The sequence below is a fragment of the Cibotium barometz genome, chromosome 31 (genome assembly GCF_041138505.1).
Source record: "Cibotium barometz isolate CiBa-2024 chromosome 31, ASM4113850v1, whole genome shotgun sequence".
Taxonomy (NCBI): domain Eukaryota; kingdom Viridiplantae; phylum Streptophyta; class Polypodiopsida; order Cyatheales; family Cibotiaceae; genus Cibotium; species Cibotium barometz.
Window position 1 is genome coordinate 30,229,583 of NC_141076.1, and position 15,953 is coordinate 30,245,535.

The 15,953-nt window shown below is 45.8% G+C and overlaps 1 protein-coding gene across 3 annotated transcripts in view; it reads left to right on the forward strand.

The window, feature by feature from the left end:
• The first annotated feature begins 3,764 nt into the window (after positions 1-3,764).
• The window catches only part of LOC147620724 (serine/threonine-protein kinase SRK2A-like), a 42,605-nt gene continuing 30,416 nt past the window's right edge, over positions 3,765-15,953 (forward strand). The window contains exon 1 of one of the 3 annotated variants that reach the window (XM_086824999.1): positions 3,765-4,157. The gene's annotated coding sequence lies outside the window, so the exon portion shown is untranslated. The remainder of the gene's footprint in view (positions 4,158-15,953) is intronic. The other 2 variants (XM_086825000.1, XM_086824998.1) reach the window with 2 other exon arrangements.

A 15,953-nucleotide genomic window follows, 5' to 3' on the forward strand; every position in this document is an offset into this window, starting at 1 on the left:
CAAAACTACTTTAGTAGGTTTAGAGTCAATTTTAAATTTGATTAAAATCCTTTCTAAAAAAGGTAGATTTTAGTAGGTTTAGAGTTAAATTTTATTAAAATCCTTCCCAAAATGAGAGAAACAAAACTACTTCCTAAAAGAAGCGCATCGATAAAAAAGTGTGAGAGTGTTTGCATACGATTTTTCCAAGCAATAATATAATCAAGGAAACTTTCCTCAAGTAAAAGAAACCCCTTGTTGATTTACTCCACATACTCATAAAATTTAACTTATTTCAATTGGACAAATTGATGTACATGGGATTTATGGATGTAAAAGAATCAAGCCTAGGTCATTTGTTCAAAGGTTAAAAGCCTTGCAGTAGATGTAAACTATGCCAGTAAAGGTGATAGAATCCATGCTATGTACTAGAGCATTTAATGGAGTCTCTTTTGTTGACTTTGGAAGCTAGAATCTAGGGCATGTGAAGGCTAGAATCATGGAGGATTATTAGTTCTTGAGCAAGATTAGTTTGATCCCTAATCACTTTGTAATTATCCTAATAAAAGAGGCTCATTCTAATAATGAAGATTACACTCTCTCATTCTCATCATTATGTTGTTTAAGCTAATCTCTTTTACTTAATTAGCATGGTCATTATGCCTCAACCATGATTTGGATCACTATCTTTAATCCTCCATGATGCCAACATTTGGTATTAGAGCCTTGTTATAGGAGTATGTAATTATCAATATTTATGCATAATTACTAGCATTTATAAGATTTTTCCTAATTATCACTAATAGGTAGAAAAACCACCTTGTAGTGTTTTGCTCCATTCTCACCTATACTCAACCTTTTTCAAAGATTTTTGGTTCAAAAGAAAGGTGACATCAAGCTCTATCTACAACTATAGGGATTTAGTCGGATTTACTTGAAATTGTTGTCAAAAATGTAAAAAATGGGCATTAAAAATTAGTAGAAAAACATAGAAATCAACGCCTACAAGTGCAATTGGTGAAATTCCTTTCGTGGGATTATTATTGGGTTCAAGAGGCACCCACTCATGAATTTTTGTGGAAATTTAGTCAGTGGTGGGTGAGATCCATTTTGTCACGCTCTTTTCTACTTAATCTCATAACAGTGAGTTATTAGCCCTAATTATTCACTAGTATTAGTGTTTGAGGGTTCAAAAAATCAATGTTAGGAAGTTTCTCCTTCATCCTATTGCATTAATTTTCAAAAGCCCTTTGATTTTCTACCTCAATCAAGCATTTCAAGTCAACTCATTTTTGCCTACTTGCATTAATATGTAGTTTTAATTTTTGGTGATAGTTTAAACAAGGATATTCAACAACCAATTTCACTGCTTTGAGGTGAAAAAACTATGTAGTAAGACCTTCCCTCGATGGCATTTGCTTCCATACATGGCAAACCAAAACTAAATTTACTCTCATGAGAAAGGGTGTATGGAACATAGCATGTGGCGAAGAGAAGAGACCTACAACAAGGGGAGGTGAAGCTATATGGGTGGGCAAGGATGAGAAGGCTCTTGCTATCGTTGCCTTGGGACTTAGTGATCACTTCATCCATCATATTGATGGAAAGGACACATCATTTGAGGCATGGGAAGACTTGGAGAAACTCTATGGTGTTCAAGACAAGAGTTCCAAGATTAGCCTACTAATCTAGCTATTTGAGGTCAAAACGAATAGAGAAGACTCTCTTTCTGCACATCTAAACCACATGAAGAGTCTCACCACTCAACCTGCAGGTATTAAGCTTCATATGGATGAAGACATTTGCATTGCTTTGTTGCTTAAAAGTCTACCATAAGAAGACTGTGGAAACATAATCACTACACTCACCAATCTACCATCTCCAAATTTGGTCATCATTGCATCCTTGATGGAGGAAGAGAAAAAGATAAAGCAAAAACGTAGAATACTCATCTCTTCTCCCCCATAATGAGGCGTACTACACAAAGAATATATCCAAAGGGTCTACATTAACAAAGGGTACTTTTAAAAAGAAAGCAAATGGTAAATGCAATTTTTGTGGCAGGCTAGGGTAGTTTGAGAAGGACTGTTACATCAAGAAGAAGATCTCCGCCAACCTCCTGGAAGAAGACAACTAAGAAGAAGGTGAAGACAATATTGAGATGAGGCCAACCTTATTGTCATTGAATCTGATTGGACCTTCTATTTTAGGTCACTAACATCCTAATCCATTGTACTCGTTATATGCCTTCTGAATTCCACTTGCTTTGTAAATCTACAAACTAGAGTGAGTTCCAGGTTGGGGTCATGTACATTGTCATAAGGGTGGACAAGTCATGAGGCATCCCATGGACTACTGCTAGGGGTTGGGGTCATCAATTTGAAGGGGGGATTATTAGGTAAATTGATATACATGGGATTTATGGATGTAAAAGAATTAAGCCTAGGTCATTTGTTCAAAGGTTAAAAGCCTTGCAGTAGATGTAAACTATGCCCGTAAAGGTGAAAGAATCCATGATGTGTACTAGGAGCCATGAGTATTTAATGGAGCCCCTTTTGTTGACTTTAGAATCTAGAATCTAGGGCATGTGGAGGGAATTTGTGGAGATAATCATGGAGCTCTTAATCATGATTAGCTTGAGCCTAATCACTTTGTACTCAGCCTATAAAAGAGACTCATTCTAATGAAGATTACACTATCTCATTCTCATCATTATGTTGCCATTACCTTAATCCTATTGTGTTTAAGCTAATCTCTTTTACTTAACTTAATTAGCATGGTCATTATGCCTCAACCATGAATTAGATCACTATCTTTGATCCTCCATGATGCCAACAATTTCCACATACTTTTTCCTTTTGAGAAGATACCTGGTGCATGGTTCAAGCTAAAGGAAATATATGCATGAATAAGAGAGGGAAGGTTGCATTTGGGTTCGTTCTATGAGCTAGTTATGCTATAGTGTCATGAAAATTGGGAGTTATTCTATAAAAAATCAAGAATTTTGAAGGTTCTTAAAATTATGCACATCAATGCAAAAACCATCATCCTTTCAAATTCAAAAGTTTTGATTAGATTGAACCCATATTTTGGGTGCGGGGTAGGCCACAAAGATACTTGTTAAACCAAGTCCCTTTTTAATATGGCCAAGGATATTTTTTTTAAACGAGAAGATTGTACTCTTTGATAGTCTCTCAACCCCCCCCACACACACACACATACACAAGCATGCATCATACAATCCAATCCACAAAAACAAGGGAGCACATGTCACACATCCCCTAGACCACTTGCATTGACAATATATCCATAATTGCCAGTGCTGTACACAAGCATGCACCGTACAATCCAATCCACAAAAGCAAGGGAGCACATGCCGCACATCCTAGAGCACTTGCATTGACAATATATCCATAATTGCTAGTGCTATTTACATGAAATGACTTCTATGCCACCACATACTAACATACTAAAGTAGTCTAGGCTTGCCTACATTTGTTTCTTGGTGTGTAGACCAAAAGAAAGAGAGGGAAAAAACAAGTGGAGAGAGAGAGAGAGAGAGAGAGAGAGAGAGAGAGAGGAAGAAGAAGAAGAAGCCCTTTTTAATATCGTAGGAACAATCCTAAGAGACCAAATATGATCTATCCGACGAGAGAGAGAGAGAGAGAGAGAGAGAGACAGAGAGAGAGAGAGAGGGACATCTAAAAGTAGGAGATGTGAAAGCTAACCCGTGTGCACCTCTTTATGGTATGCGCAATGCAAAGGTAGCCTAAAGCCCAACGCGTCCTTGCCTCTAAAAGGAGGCCAAAAAAAAGATAAGATCCAAAGTATTTGTACCCGAACCTTAGAAAAAGATGCGGGTTCGCGGTGGCAGCAAGTGGGGGACGGAAAGGTAATCGCTGTGCAAAAGCGTGCTGGTGATGGGTCCTCCCCCATTCACGAAGATGGGCCATTTTCTAACAGAACAACAGACAGATATGGCTAGCTCTCATAATGGCTCAAAAGCTTGATCATTAATGCTCAACTCTGCCATTTGATAGACCTCACTCGATCCTCTGCTCGCGACTTGGGCGATTGTCAACACAACCTTTCAGCCTTCAGTAGAGGTTGGTTGCCCACACCTTGGTTGCTGGCTTGTATATCCTGATTCTTCTTCACACACCATAGCTTCTGGTAAGGTATGCTCTGCCCACCTCAAGCCTTGTTTTGAAGAATTTACCAAGTCTTTGCAGAGATTTAGGTGACAAATGAGCAACTATCAGCCCATCCCATCCATTGTGTGTGCGTGTGTATGCACAAGGGCACGTGCACACATGCTTGTTTGTGTATGCGTGCACCTGCATGTGTATGCTCGCACATGCATGCATGTGTGTGTGTGCGTGTGTGTGTTGCTTCAACATTGGTTTCTTTATCCCCATCCCTCTATCGAGTGGGCCCCACCCCTGTTGGAGCGGGGGGGGGGGGGGGGGGTTCGAGTTTGGAACTCATGCCTCGGCATACATGGAGCCGGAAGCTCTACCGCGGGGGTATCTCCCCCTCCTTGCTTCAAGGAGATTAAAAAATTTTTAGAAAAGAAAAGAAGAAAAAACTAACGAGCGTATGTGGAGATTTGAATCTCTCCCATGTTTGCTATTAGAGCAGCCAGTAAAGGAGCACACATATGCCTGTTCCAACACATACATGAGCATCAAGCATTCCATGTACCACATGCACATGATTTGGACCCAAAACCTCATGGTTATCTCAATTTGTGTTCCATAATAGTCGTTATGTTTTTGGGATTTCAGGTTGTAGAATGTTTAGGAAAGAAGATTTAGACAATATGGGGGGCTTGTAAGACTGCATATTTTTAAGCTATAGGCATTTTTCATATCTATGCATACATGCAGGCCACATTTTATATGTTTTCAATAGTTTTGCTATTGTTGCATCTCCTAGTGACACAATAGATAAACACTAGGGCGTTTTTCTTAGTTTGTTTGGTTTTGACGTTCCTTTTCTGTATGGACTGAATTTGGCATAAGAATTCCACGGCATTTATGTATTGGGGTCATATTGGCCTTTTGCAGATGTTAATAGAACTTTTTGTCTCTCTCATTCTCTCCCCCCTTGAAATCATATCTATTCATTTTATCTTTCACTTTTTGATCGTACTTCTTAGTAAGTAGGGAGTCCACCCAAGAGTCCGGACTCTTTGTTACGACCCTTTGTTTTTCCCTTTGGACAACAAGCAGGTGGGCACGGGCACGGGCACAGGCACGGGATGCATAGTGTGGACAGGCATCAAGTTTGGGTATGAAAAGGAAAACCTATATGGTGGCCAGCCCAAGTGTGAAAAGGGGACAAAAAGGGAAATTTTATTGTTCATAAGGTTTTTAAACCTTTGATGCTTTAATATATATATATATATATAAAATTTTGAAAAGCATGCGTTTTTTAAACCTTTGCTTCTAGCGTTTTTTAATGAAAAGCACATCACCTCTTTAAAAAGAGCGAAAGGTGGTGGATTGGAGGAGGTGGCCATGGCGTGGTGCATGGTGAAACGGTATGCATGGACGTTGCTATTGCTGGAGTGCTGTTGCACATGGCCACCGGGTATAGGACCGCCGTTGCCGTTGGGTACAGGTGCTGCTGTCGGGTACTGCCATTGCCGCCACCACCGTCGGGTACAGCCGTCGCTGTTGCGGACTGTTGCCGTTGCCGCCGTTGGGTGTTGCCGTTGCCGTCGTCGGGAGCTGCTGCTGCTGTGCATGGGCGCTGCTATGCATGGGGTGCTACTGCCGCTACCACTAGGTGCTGCTGCTATGTATGGATTACAGCCGGGCAGCAAGGGGCAGCCAAGCGGGCAATTACCAACGGGGGCTAGGTAGGTGATTAGGTGGCTGAGCATGAACTATTGTCAGCAAAAATCAAACCAGGCAGGTTTCAGGTAGAGGCTGCATGTGTGGAAGCAGTCAGCGTGGGTCTCTCTCTCTCTCTCTAGGAAGAAGGCGAGCTGAAGGAGGCACCGAGGGGCTAGCAGCCAAGGGGTCTCTCTCTCTCTCTCTCTCTCTCTCTTCGCAAGCAAACTTTGATTACGAGATTTGGATATAGAGGATCAAGTTAGGATGCACAGGATGATGTTCTTGGAAGAGAGCTCTTCGACTTGGACTTATGTGTATTCAGGGATGGCTTGACACATCCTCTATCTTTCTCTCTTTGAGTTTTTGGCATCGTGATTGATAGTGTATATGTGGATTTATCTGTCATGGAAACAGGACATTGGTGTTTCGAGAAGAAACAGGACTTTGGTATCGAGGATACAGGACTATGGTTTATGGGATACAGGTCTTTGGTTTATCGGATATAGGTCTTTGGTTTCGTGTGGAAAGCATGTCTCTGGATTCATGTGAACAGGTTCTAGTTTTCTCAAGGTTACATGTATGCTGTGACTATAGGAAGGACATGGTTTGGTACAGCCCTACTGTTGTTTGGGAAAGGGTTCGTGGGGATCCATGGTTGAGATGGAGAAGACCTTTTCAAGCAAGGAGGTGTCGTATAGGTGTGCCTTCTCTATGGAATGCTTTGCTGTAGTAACAAGAGTTCTTATTTGGAAAGTCTTGGGTGAAAAGCTAAAAGGGATCCTATTGGTAAAGGATTCGACGAGTTGTACTTTGTACTCATTTTTGATCAAGTAAAGAAATACCGCAAGGGACGCCACTGCGTTTTGGGGCCAATCAGTGTCCTTGTACTATTTGCAGGAGCATTCTAGCTCCCCTGTTGTTTTCCTTTTTCAGGTTCCCAAGGGTGATGAAGTGTTTTATGTGCGAGTGATTGTTTCACTGCTCGTCAGATTTCTGAAGGCCGGTTTCACTCTTTCAAATATGGAGAGAAAGGGTACCGCCCTAGCCCATGATCTTTTGGAGCATCTAGCTGTCTAGATAGCCATTCTCTCCATTTGGCTGGCTCCATCTCCCATACAGAAACTCAAGCCTGAAAAGGATAAGAACTTGGATTCTACCAATAGTTGTAATCAGGAGGATGAGCAGCAAGTTGATGAGTAGGACAAGCGCTTTGAGTGATCTGTTTCTGGTCTTGTGGGAGCTTCTTATAGAGTCATCATTTTGGTTGACATGTGTCACGTGCATCCCGCACTTGGATGCCACGTGTTCATATCTGAACAAGAAGGTGCAGGACCTGGAGTGGAAAATTGGTCCCATGTGAGCCTAATCCGGGGCGAGTTAGTGAGGATTCCACTCTATGCGTCCAAGGTTAGGTGTGCATTGTCGTGCACATGAGGCAATGCCAGTCCGTGCTGCGAGTCTCTCTCTGGAATGATGTCAGATGTTATGTGTATTTGGTTTGCAATTGGATGTCAGACCTCTGTAGGCATGTAGGTTTGCATGTAGAGATGGGGCTAGCCCATAGGGCTACCCTAGGGCTAAGATTTGCACTCTTATTGTGGGCATGGGGGAGGTGTAGAACCACCCTTGGCGGACATTTGGAGCTATGTGGATAAGCATGAGTTCATGTATAATGGTTTATGAGTATATTGTAATGGGCATGAGTCATGCCACATCCTTGTAAGTGATCCGCCTCATTTTCATATTCAAGCTATATGCACCTCACAAGTGTTTGCACTCACTTCAATTTCTAGAAACTAGATATGTTGGTGAGGGTACCCCGGGTGTTGGCGGAGAGGCCCGGGGGGAGCATAGCTTGAATCCACCATGCCGTGAGTGCCGTGGTAAAGCAGTACGGTGGAGGATTAGGTGTGGAGGTGAAGACTTGGCCTCAACCCGTGCCTTGGTTGTGCCCACCAGCCATGGCATGAGCTGGAAGGGGCTGTCGGCCAGCCCTAGGGCTGCTGGACAGGCAGCCGACAGGGCTAAATAGCAGAGGGGGATGTCATGTGCAAGACATGCACATGCATACCTCAAAGTGAGTCCTGAAGAGGCAACAAGATAAAGACATAGCAGAATCAGATGTTTGACCAGTGTTTTGCTGATTTGGCAAGGGATATCTGATGGAGGACCTTGGGTTTGTTGTTGGCCAATTTATAGAGTAGAAGTACCAGTTAGCTGCAGCATATAAAGTGATTTATTGTCTTGGATCTGGCCGACCAGTAGTCGGTCAGTCCATGCAGTTATTTCGAAGCCTATAAAAGACATTGTTGCTCATCGTTTTCAGTATTCAGCCCCTTGTTTGGTTGGATCATAGGATTAGTCATAGACTAGGATTTGATTAGGTATTCTACCTTTTCCAGAAGGCACCCTATGGCTGCAAGGATACTTGTACCTTTTTGTATTATATGATATACTGAATACTCAGCTCTCTCTCTCTCTCTCTCTCTCCTCTCTCTCTTTTGTTTGTGTTTTTGCATCAACATGTTCTAGGATGTGTTTAGGGCTGAAAGAAGACTCCCAGAGCTTTCGCATGTAACAACAACATGAGTTGCAACGCTCCCATTCTTGCAAGGGTTGCATGCGGGACAGTCACTCCAAGAAGCACGGGAAGCAACGGCGATACTCCCCCTCTCAAGATCCTTCTTTCTTCTTAATGTTCTTCTTTTGACTCGCTTTCCTCAGCACGTGCGGGCACACCCACAACAAAGGCCCTGGTGTATAAAACTAGACAGGAGATGACTTCTAACACCCCCTCTTAGCTCCTGGCTGTGTAACCAACTACTGGGAGCTGGGGTGCCGCCTGAGCAAGTCCTGAGAGAGCGACTTCGTGAAGAGGTCCACCATACTGTCCTCCATCGAACAAAACTCTAGCAAGATGTCATCAGCAACGATATGTTCACGAACAAAGTGCCTCTGGATGACCATGGGTTCCTCCAGTGGAAGCCCAAGCCTGCTATGCAACCTCCTGCTGCTCCGTAAAACTGCTCGTGGGCCATAAGTAGATCCCCTCGTGCCCGAATCTCCTCCCCAAACCGAGTCACTCCAACCGTGGAGTCGGACTCCATCCACCAATCCCCCTCCTGTGTACAAGAGTCCATGATCCTTCGCATGCCGCAGAAACCACAGGAAACGCAATCCTGCCTCCCAAAGAGACATCTGCAACCATGAGCTCAACCACCTCATCAGGAAGCTCCCGTCCAATCTGGTGTCCATCAACCAGATCAATGAACCATACAGCTTTTGAGTCACAGAGACATCACACTGCTCACAAGGATCAACACACACCTGTTATGGTACACAAACAAGTCCTGGAAACCTGATGAAACTTGTCAACCACCCCCTCTAAATCCGGAACCACAAAGCCTGGAGAAACCACCTCCTTCTGTAAGTAAGCACCTGCCACCTGCCTGGCTTTCCGAAAGGTCCCCGTGGAATGAACATCCTCAACTACTGGAGGTTGTTTGTCCCGAATACTACGAGACATCAGAGCATAAGTGACCTGTTGAGCTTCCTCTGACTCACGAACACAAGAACTACCAACATCAGTACTGGAAAGTTCCTGCCAACTGCTGCCATCTACTGGTAAGCTATCCACCATCTGGTCCCGGAAAGCCCGCACCTGCAGCGTATCCACACTTAAGTGGCCATTACCAAACTGCCACTCATCACAAACCTGAGGACCTGGGAGAGAGAGTGCTGAACCCAAACCACTTGGCTTGTTGCTTTGTCCCGGAGAGCAACAAGATGCTCATCAAACTCCACTCGTACGCCAGTCTTGCAAACCTGATGCACTGACAACAGATGAAAACCAAGTGCCGGAACATACAACACCTGGGAGGAATGCTTCCCCCCTTTGCCATCGGGAACTATCTCCATCCTGTCCTCACTATGAACTGGGATAGTGGACGTATCCCCAGTAAGAATATGACCAGAAAGCCTGCAGAGATCCTGTAAACCGGAACGGGAAGGAGTCATGTGCCTGGACGCACCACTATCGAGAATCCACTCCCGAGTATCTGTTGCGGAGAGTCCTCCAATCTCCTCCCTGCCTGAAGAAAATGAAGCATCGGTGTCCATCACCTCCAGGTGCACAAAAGCCGGAGTCTTCATGATTGCTGCTGAGGAGTCTTCACCCTTCTCGGTCTTCCGCTTGGGACACTACCTCCAGTAGTGGCCTTTCTCGCCACAATCCTTACAGGTCCTCTCTGCCTTCAGTTTCTCGCGGTCAGCGTCGGACTTCTTCTCAGAAGACTTCTCCGATGAAGCCTTCCCTTTGCTCGAGTTACGGCCTTTCGACCGTTCGCCAGTAAAGGTGTCCGAACCTCCACCCTGAGGAGGGTTCGTGAATCGTTCCTCTTGGTCCAGGACCATGGGCACAAGCTCCTTCCACATGATGGTGCTGAGCCTGCCACTAGTAATCAACGACGAGTAAAATGCTGAGTACGAAGAGGGCAAATGTGACAGCAACGTGATGGCCATGTCCTCTGACGATATCTCCTTCCCAGCCTGAAGAACTTCCTGCTGAAGAGCCTGTAGCTTGTTAATATGCTCCCACATCGTCGACGACTTTGCAGGGCTCATAACCCGCATCTGTACTTCCAAGGAAATCCTCTTCATGGGCGATACCCTGTTGTAAAGTGAGGCCAAATGCTGCCATATACCTCTGGCCAGCGTCATATGCTTTACATGATTGATTACCTGTGGTGTGCAGTTTAGGAAAATAAACGAACGGACCCTGGCGTTGACACGATCCCACATCTGTGTCTGGGCCTCCCGGTCCTTTCGGATTGACGGTAACTCCCCTTCCTCTACTTCCGGCCGTGGAATACCAACGACGACGAAATCGGCGAGGTCGTAGGACTCCAGACCGGATTCCATCATCACCTTCCATATGCCGTAGTTGCTTCCGTCCAACTGACGGTCCACCGGGAACGTGGGGAGTGTCGGGATCTTCACATGTCTCTCGGCCATCTCAAACAGATCTGCCATAGTGGGGATGTATCCTGAAAAGGGTGGGTGGCTGGGAACAAAGAAGAACTGATACCTGCAGGTGGCTGTCCAGCAAATCAGCCTGCGCTTCTCCTCTTCCCGATCAGCCCAAAACAGTCCACCAATCAGCCACCAAACAGTCCCCCTCTTGCTCACACAAATCCCAAGACCTATCTAGAGCCTAGGGCTCTGATACCATGTCAGAATATGCAGCGGAGATGATGACCAAATCTGGGAACACGAGCAAAAACGCAGGCAGAAAAACAGCACAAGAGAGAGACAGATGTAGGCGTGTAACTCTGCTCTATATACACAAGAAGATCCCGAGAAATGATACAAATAAGGTATGGGGGCTGGGGTCCTATATATACCTCCCTGGGAGGGCAGTCGGCCAGTAGATAAAGTGCCCACGACTGCTGAATAGGTCCCACGACTGCATAAATGCAGTCGGCCAGCAAACAGATGCCCACGACTGATGAAATCCTGTTGGCCAGCAGCCCTGTAGCCCACGACCGATGAACATCCAGTCGGCCAGCACTGGAGTGCACCTGGCATCATCTGGCAACCCTCCCAAACCTCAGAAAAATGGGAAAAAATACGGAGAGTGGGGAAAAATGGGAAAACACCTCATAAGGGCGGGCACACCCACAACAAAGGCCCTGGTGTATAAAACTAGACAGGAGATGACTTCTAACAAGGGAGTGGGGGGTCCATTATATACGGACCCCAGGCAGCAGTCTGCTTGCTCCAGAGGCAGCCGACTGGGTCCAGTTCTCCACGACCTGCTCTAAAGGCCAGTCGGCCAACACAAATAGGGTCGGCCAGCACTGTCCCAAGGTCGGGTACAGTCGGCCAGAGAAAAACAAGAGAACAAGAGCTGCTAGCACACGACTGCCACCCTAGGCCAAGAAAAAATGGGAAAAATATGGGGAAAAATACGGGGAGTGAGGAAAAATGAGAAAACACCTACAAGGGCGGGCACACCCACAACAAAGGCCCTGGTGTCTACATAAAGGCAGGAGATGACTTCTAACACCCCCTATCAGCTCCTGGTGTCTACATAAAGGCAGGAGATGACTTCTAACACCCCCTATCAGCTCCTGGTTGTGAAACCAACCACAGGGAGCCGGGGTTCCGCCTGAGCAAATCCTGAGATAGCGACTTCGTGAAGAGGTTCACCATACTGTCCTCCGTCGAACAGAACTCTAGCAAGATGTCATCAACAACGATCTGTTCACGAACAAAGTGCCTCTAGATGACCGTGGGTTCCTCCAGTGGAAGCCCAATCCTGCCATGCAACCTCTGCAACCTCACCACCTCACAAACAGCATCACAAGCAGCTCGGTACTTTGTCTTTGTCGATGACAAGGCAAAAGATGACTGCCTGTTACTGCTCCATAAAACTGCTCCTGGGCTTGAAGTAGATCTCCTCGTGTCTCGATCTCCTCCCCAATTCGAGTCACTCCAACCGTGGAGTCGGACTCCATCCATCAATCCCCCTCCTGTGTAAAAGAGACCAAGATCCTTCTTATGTTGCAGAAACCACAATATACGCAATCCTGCCTCCCAAAGAGTCATCTACAACCATGAGCTCAGCATCCTCATCAGGAAGCTCACGTCCAATCTGGTGTCCATCAACCAAATCAATGAACCATTTTGCTTCCGAGTCAAAAAGGCATCACATCGCTCACAAGGACCAACACCTGTTACGGTGGAAAGCTAAGTCCGGGAAACCTGCTGAAGACCTCGCAAGGCGTTCTGAAACCTGTAAAACACCCCCTCTGAATCCAGAACCACAAAGCGTGGAGAGTGCGCAACATCCACCTCCTTCTGCAAGTAATCAACTGCCACTTGCCTGGCTTTCCAAGAGGTCCCCGTGGAAAGAACATCCTCATCTACAGGAGTTTCTTTGTCCCGAATACTACAAGACATTAGAGCAAAAGTTACGTGTTCAATTTTCTGTGACTGACGAACGCAGGAACCACCAACATCAGTACTGGAAAGTTCTTGCCAACTGCTGCCATCAATTGGCAAGCTATCCACCATCTGGTCCCGGAAACCCTGCACCTGCAGCGTATCCACACTAAAGTGGCCATTACCAGACTGCCACTCATCACAAAATTGAGGACTTGGGAGAGAGAGTGCTGAAAGCTTGTAAACTCCATTCTCCACTCCGCCTTCCCACACTACCTGGCCTATTGCTCTTTGTCTCGGAGAGCAACAAAATGCTCATCAAACTCCACCCGTACGCCAGTCTTGCAAACCTGATGCATTGACAACAGCAGATGAAAACCAAGTGAGGGAACATACAACACTTGGGAGGAATGCTTTCCCCCTCTGCCATTGAGAACTATCTCCAACCTGCCCTCAACCCAGTTTCTACCCTTTATGGTGCCCATTTGGTCCCCTTTTGTATGGCCCTTGCTTGTGGGCTGGCCACCCTTTTTTAACTATTTTTCTGGGATTTTTCCCGGCCATTCTGGCATTTTTCCAGTCGGCCATGTCCAACAGCTCCAGTCGGCCTGTTTATGAGCTCCAGTCGGCCAGCACTTCCCCACTATAAATAGTGGGTGCTGGCCTCTCATTTCTCATTCAGTCTTGTACATATTTGCTCCCTCACTTATGAGACTAACACTGTCTCTTGCTTGGGACTGTTTTGGTTCAGTATATTCAGCATAGTTTGCTCCATATCTCTCTCTCTCTTGCACTCTCTGTTCAGCACATTCTAGTGCCACTCTGCTTCCGCTCTGTGCACTCTTTCATGGTATCATCGCTCCCGATTTAGCAACCTTTCGGGGCGGCTGCCCCAGATTCAGCCCTGTTTTCAGCACCTTCTCCTCTCCTCTGCGTTTTCTTCCAGATCCATAGCTTTTGCTCCTGCGTTTTCTGGACAGCACTCTGCTGGTCGTTTTTTCTTCAGATTGGCTTCACCGATTCAGCCGTCTGGCTCTTGTTGATCAGCGTTTCATTGCCCACTTGGAGATTGGACTGCAGGCGGCCTGTTTTCTATAGGACAGCACTTGTTCACTGCTACGTTTTCCTCTCACTTGTTCACTGCTGCGTTTTCCTCTCCAGTGGTCCTTTCCCTTTGCAGAGGGGGCTTGTGGTGTTGCAAGCTTTGGTGGCACTCTTGGTACCTGTGGAGGACACTTTTCTTCAGAGTTTGTGCATTTCTTGAGATTGAGCCCAAGCTTTTGTGATGGCTGCTCCCACTTCTCTTCATATGTTTGCTGAGTCTGCCAAGTTGGATGGTTCCAACTACACCCTATGGAAGGTGAAGGTGAAATCGGCCTTGCGTGGCGTGGATCTCTGGGATTGGCTTGTTACACCAGCCAATGCCACCCCTCCCACCCTTGCTTCCGGTGGTGTGACTCAGGCACAGATTAATATTTGGCAGTCGAATGATCGACGTGTTTTCTCCTTCTTGATGTTGAACTGTTAGGATGCTGTTCTCTCTCATGTGCGTACAGCAGATGCTGCACATGAAGTTTGGAAGGCTTTTGCATCTCTCTATGAGATTAAGTCTCTGGGTCGGATTTTGGCATTGGAAAAGCAACTTATGAACTTATCAGTTTCTGCGTTTCCATCTTTATTTGCTTTCATCTCGAAGATGAAAGATCTCCGGGACGAGCTTGCTGTTTGTGGCAAGGACATCTCCACAGAGGATATGGCTAATCGGCTGCTCTCCAAACTTCCAGAGAGGTTTGATGCATACTTTCAGTCTCTGGTTTCTTCTCCTCATCCTGTTCTAGTTACTTGGGAGGAAGTTCTCCCCTCCATCATGCAGATTGAGTCTTGCTTTGAGGAGCGGACTGGCACCTCCGGTGGTCTTGATGGAGCTTTGGCAGCACGAGATAAAGGGAAGACTCAACAAAAGAAAGGAAAAGGGGATTCTGACAAGAACTCCAAGGATTCCGATAAGGATAAAGACAACAAATCTTCAAAGAATAAGGACATTGAATGTCATTATTGTGGCAAGAAGGGTCACAAGTCACCCCATGAAGCAGCAAAGAACTCTTCCTCAACGGCGCTGTCTCAACCCAAGAAGGATGATGGAATTCTTCTCTTAGCAGGTACTCGGCGTATACTTGCTCTTGTGACTTCTCAGTCACGGTCTTGGATTGTTGATAGCGGTGCTACTGCTCATATGACACCCCATCGAGATTGGTTCGAGGACTTCGCTGCCAGATGAAGCGAGATCACTCTGGGTGATTCTTCTTCTGTGCCAGTGCATGGTCATGGCACTATCCCCATCTTCCGTTCTGACGAGGACAAGAGGTACTTCTCTGACGTTCTGTATATTCCAGATTTGGCTTTTAACCTTTTGTCAGTGAGTGCTCTTACAGCTCAGGGTGTGGAGGTGATCTTTTCTCGTTATGAGATTACCATTCGTGATAAGGCGACTGGTAGCATCTTGGCTCAGGGAGTCCAAGATAGTGGCCTCTACAAATTAACCGCTCTGCTTTCTTCTGGTGCTTCTTCTGATCTATGGCATGCTCGGTTTGGCCATTTGAGCTATCAGCTTCTGCAGCGAGCTTCGAAGGTTGGGTTGGTTGATGGATTACCAACCATTAAGGCTCCGTCTTCTGCTTGTCCCTCTTGTTTACAAGGGAAGCAACATCTAGCGGCCTTTCCGAAAGAGGCGACATAGAGATCTTCGACATCACTTGCTCTCATTCATGTAGACTTATGTGGTCCTATGAGTACCGCGTCTTTGAGTAAGGCGTACATGCTCGTGATGGTGGATGATTTTACCAGATATACTTGGGTTTTCTTTCTGAATACCAAGGATGAGACTTTTCATCACTTCTGTGATTGGAAAGCCGAGGTGGAAAAAGAGACCGGTCACTTGGTCAAGGCTCTCAGGACCGATGGAGGGGGTGAGTTCACATCCCAGGAGTTTCAGTAATATTGCAAGACACATGGCATTCGGAGACACCTTACTATAGCATATACTCCATCACAGAATGGAGTTAAGAGGAAGAATAGGACCATTATGGAGATGGCCCGTGCTATGCTTGAGCATTCTTCATTACCTCGACGTTTCTGGGCTGAGGCGGCTTCCACTGCTGTCTACATTCAGAATAGGTCTCCTACTGC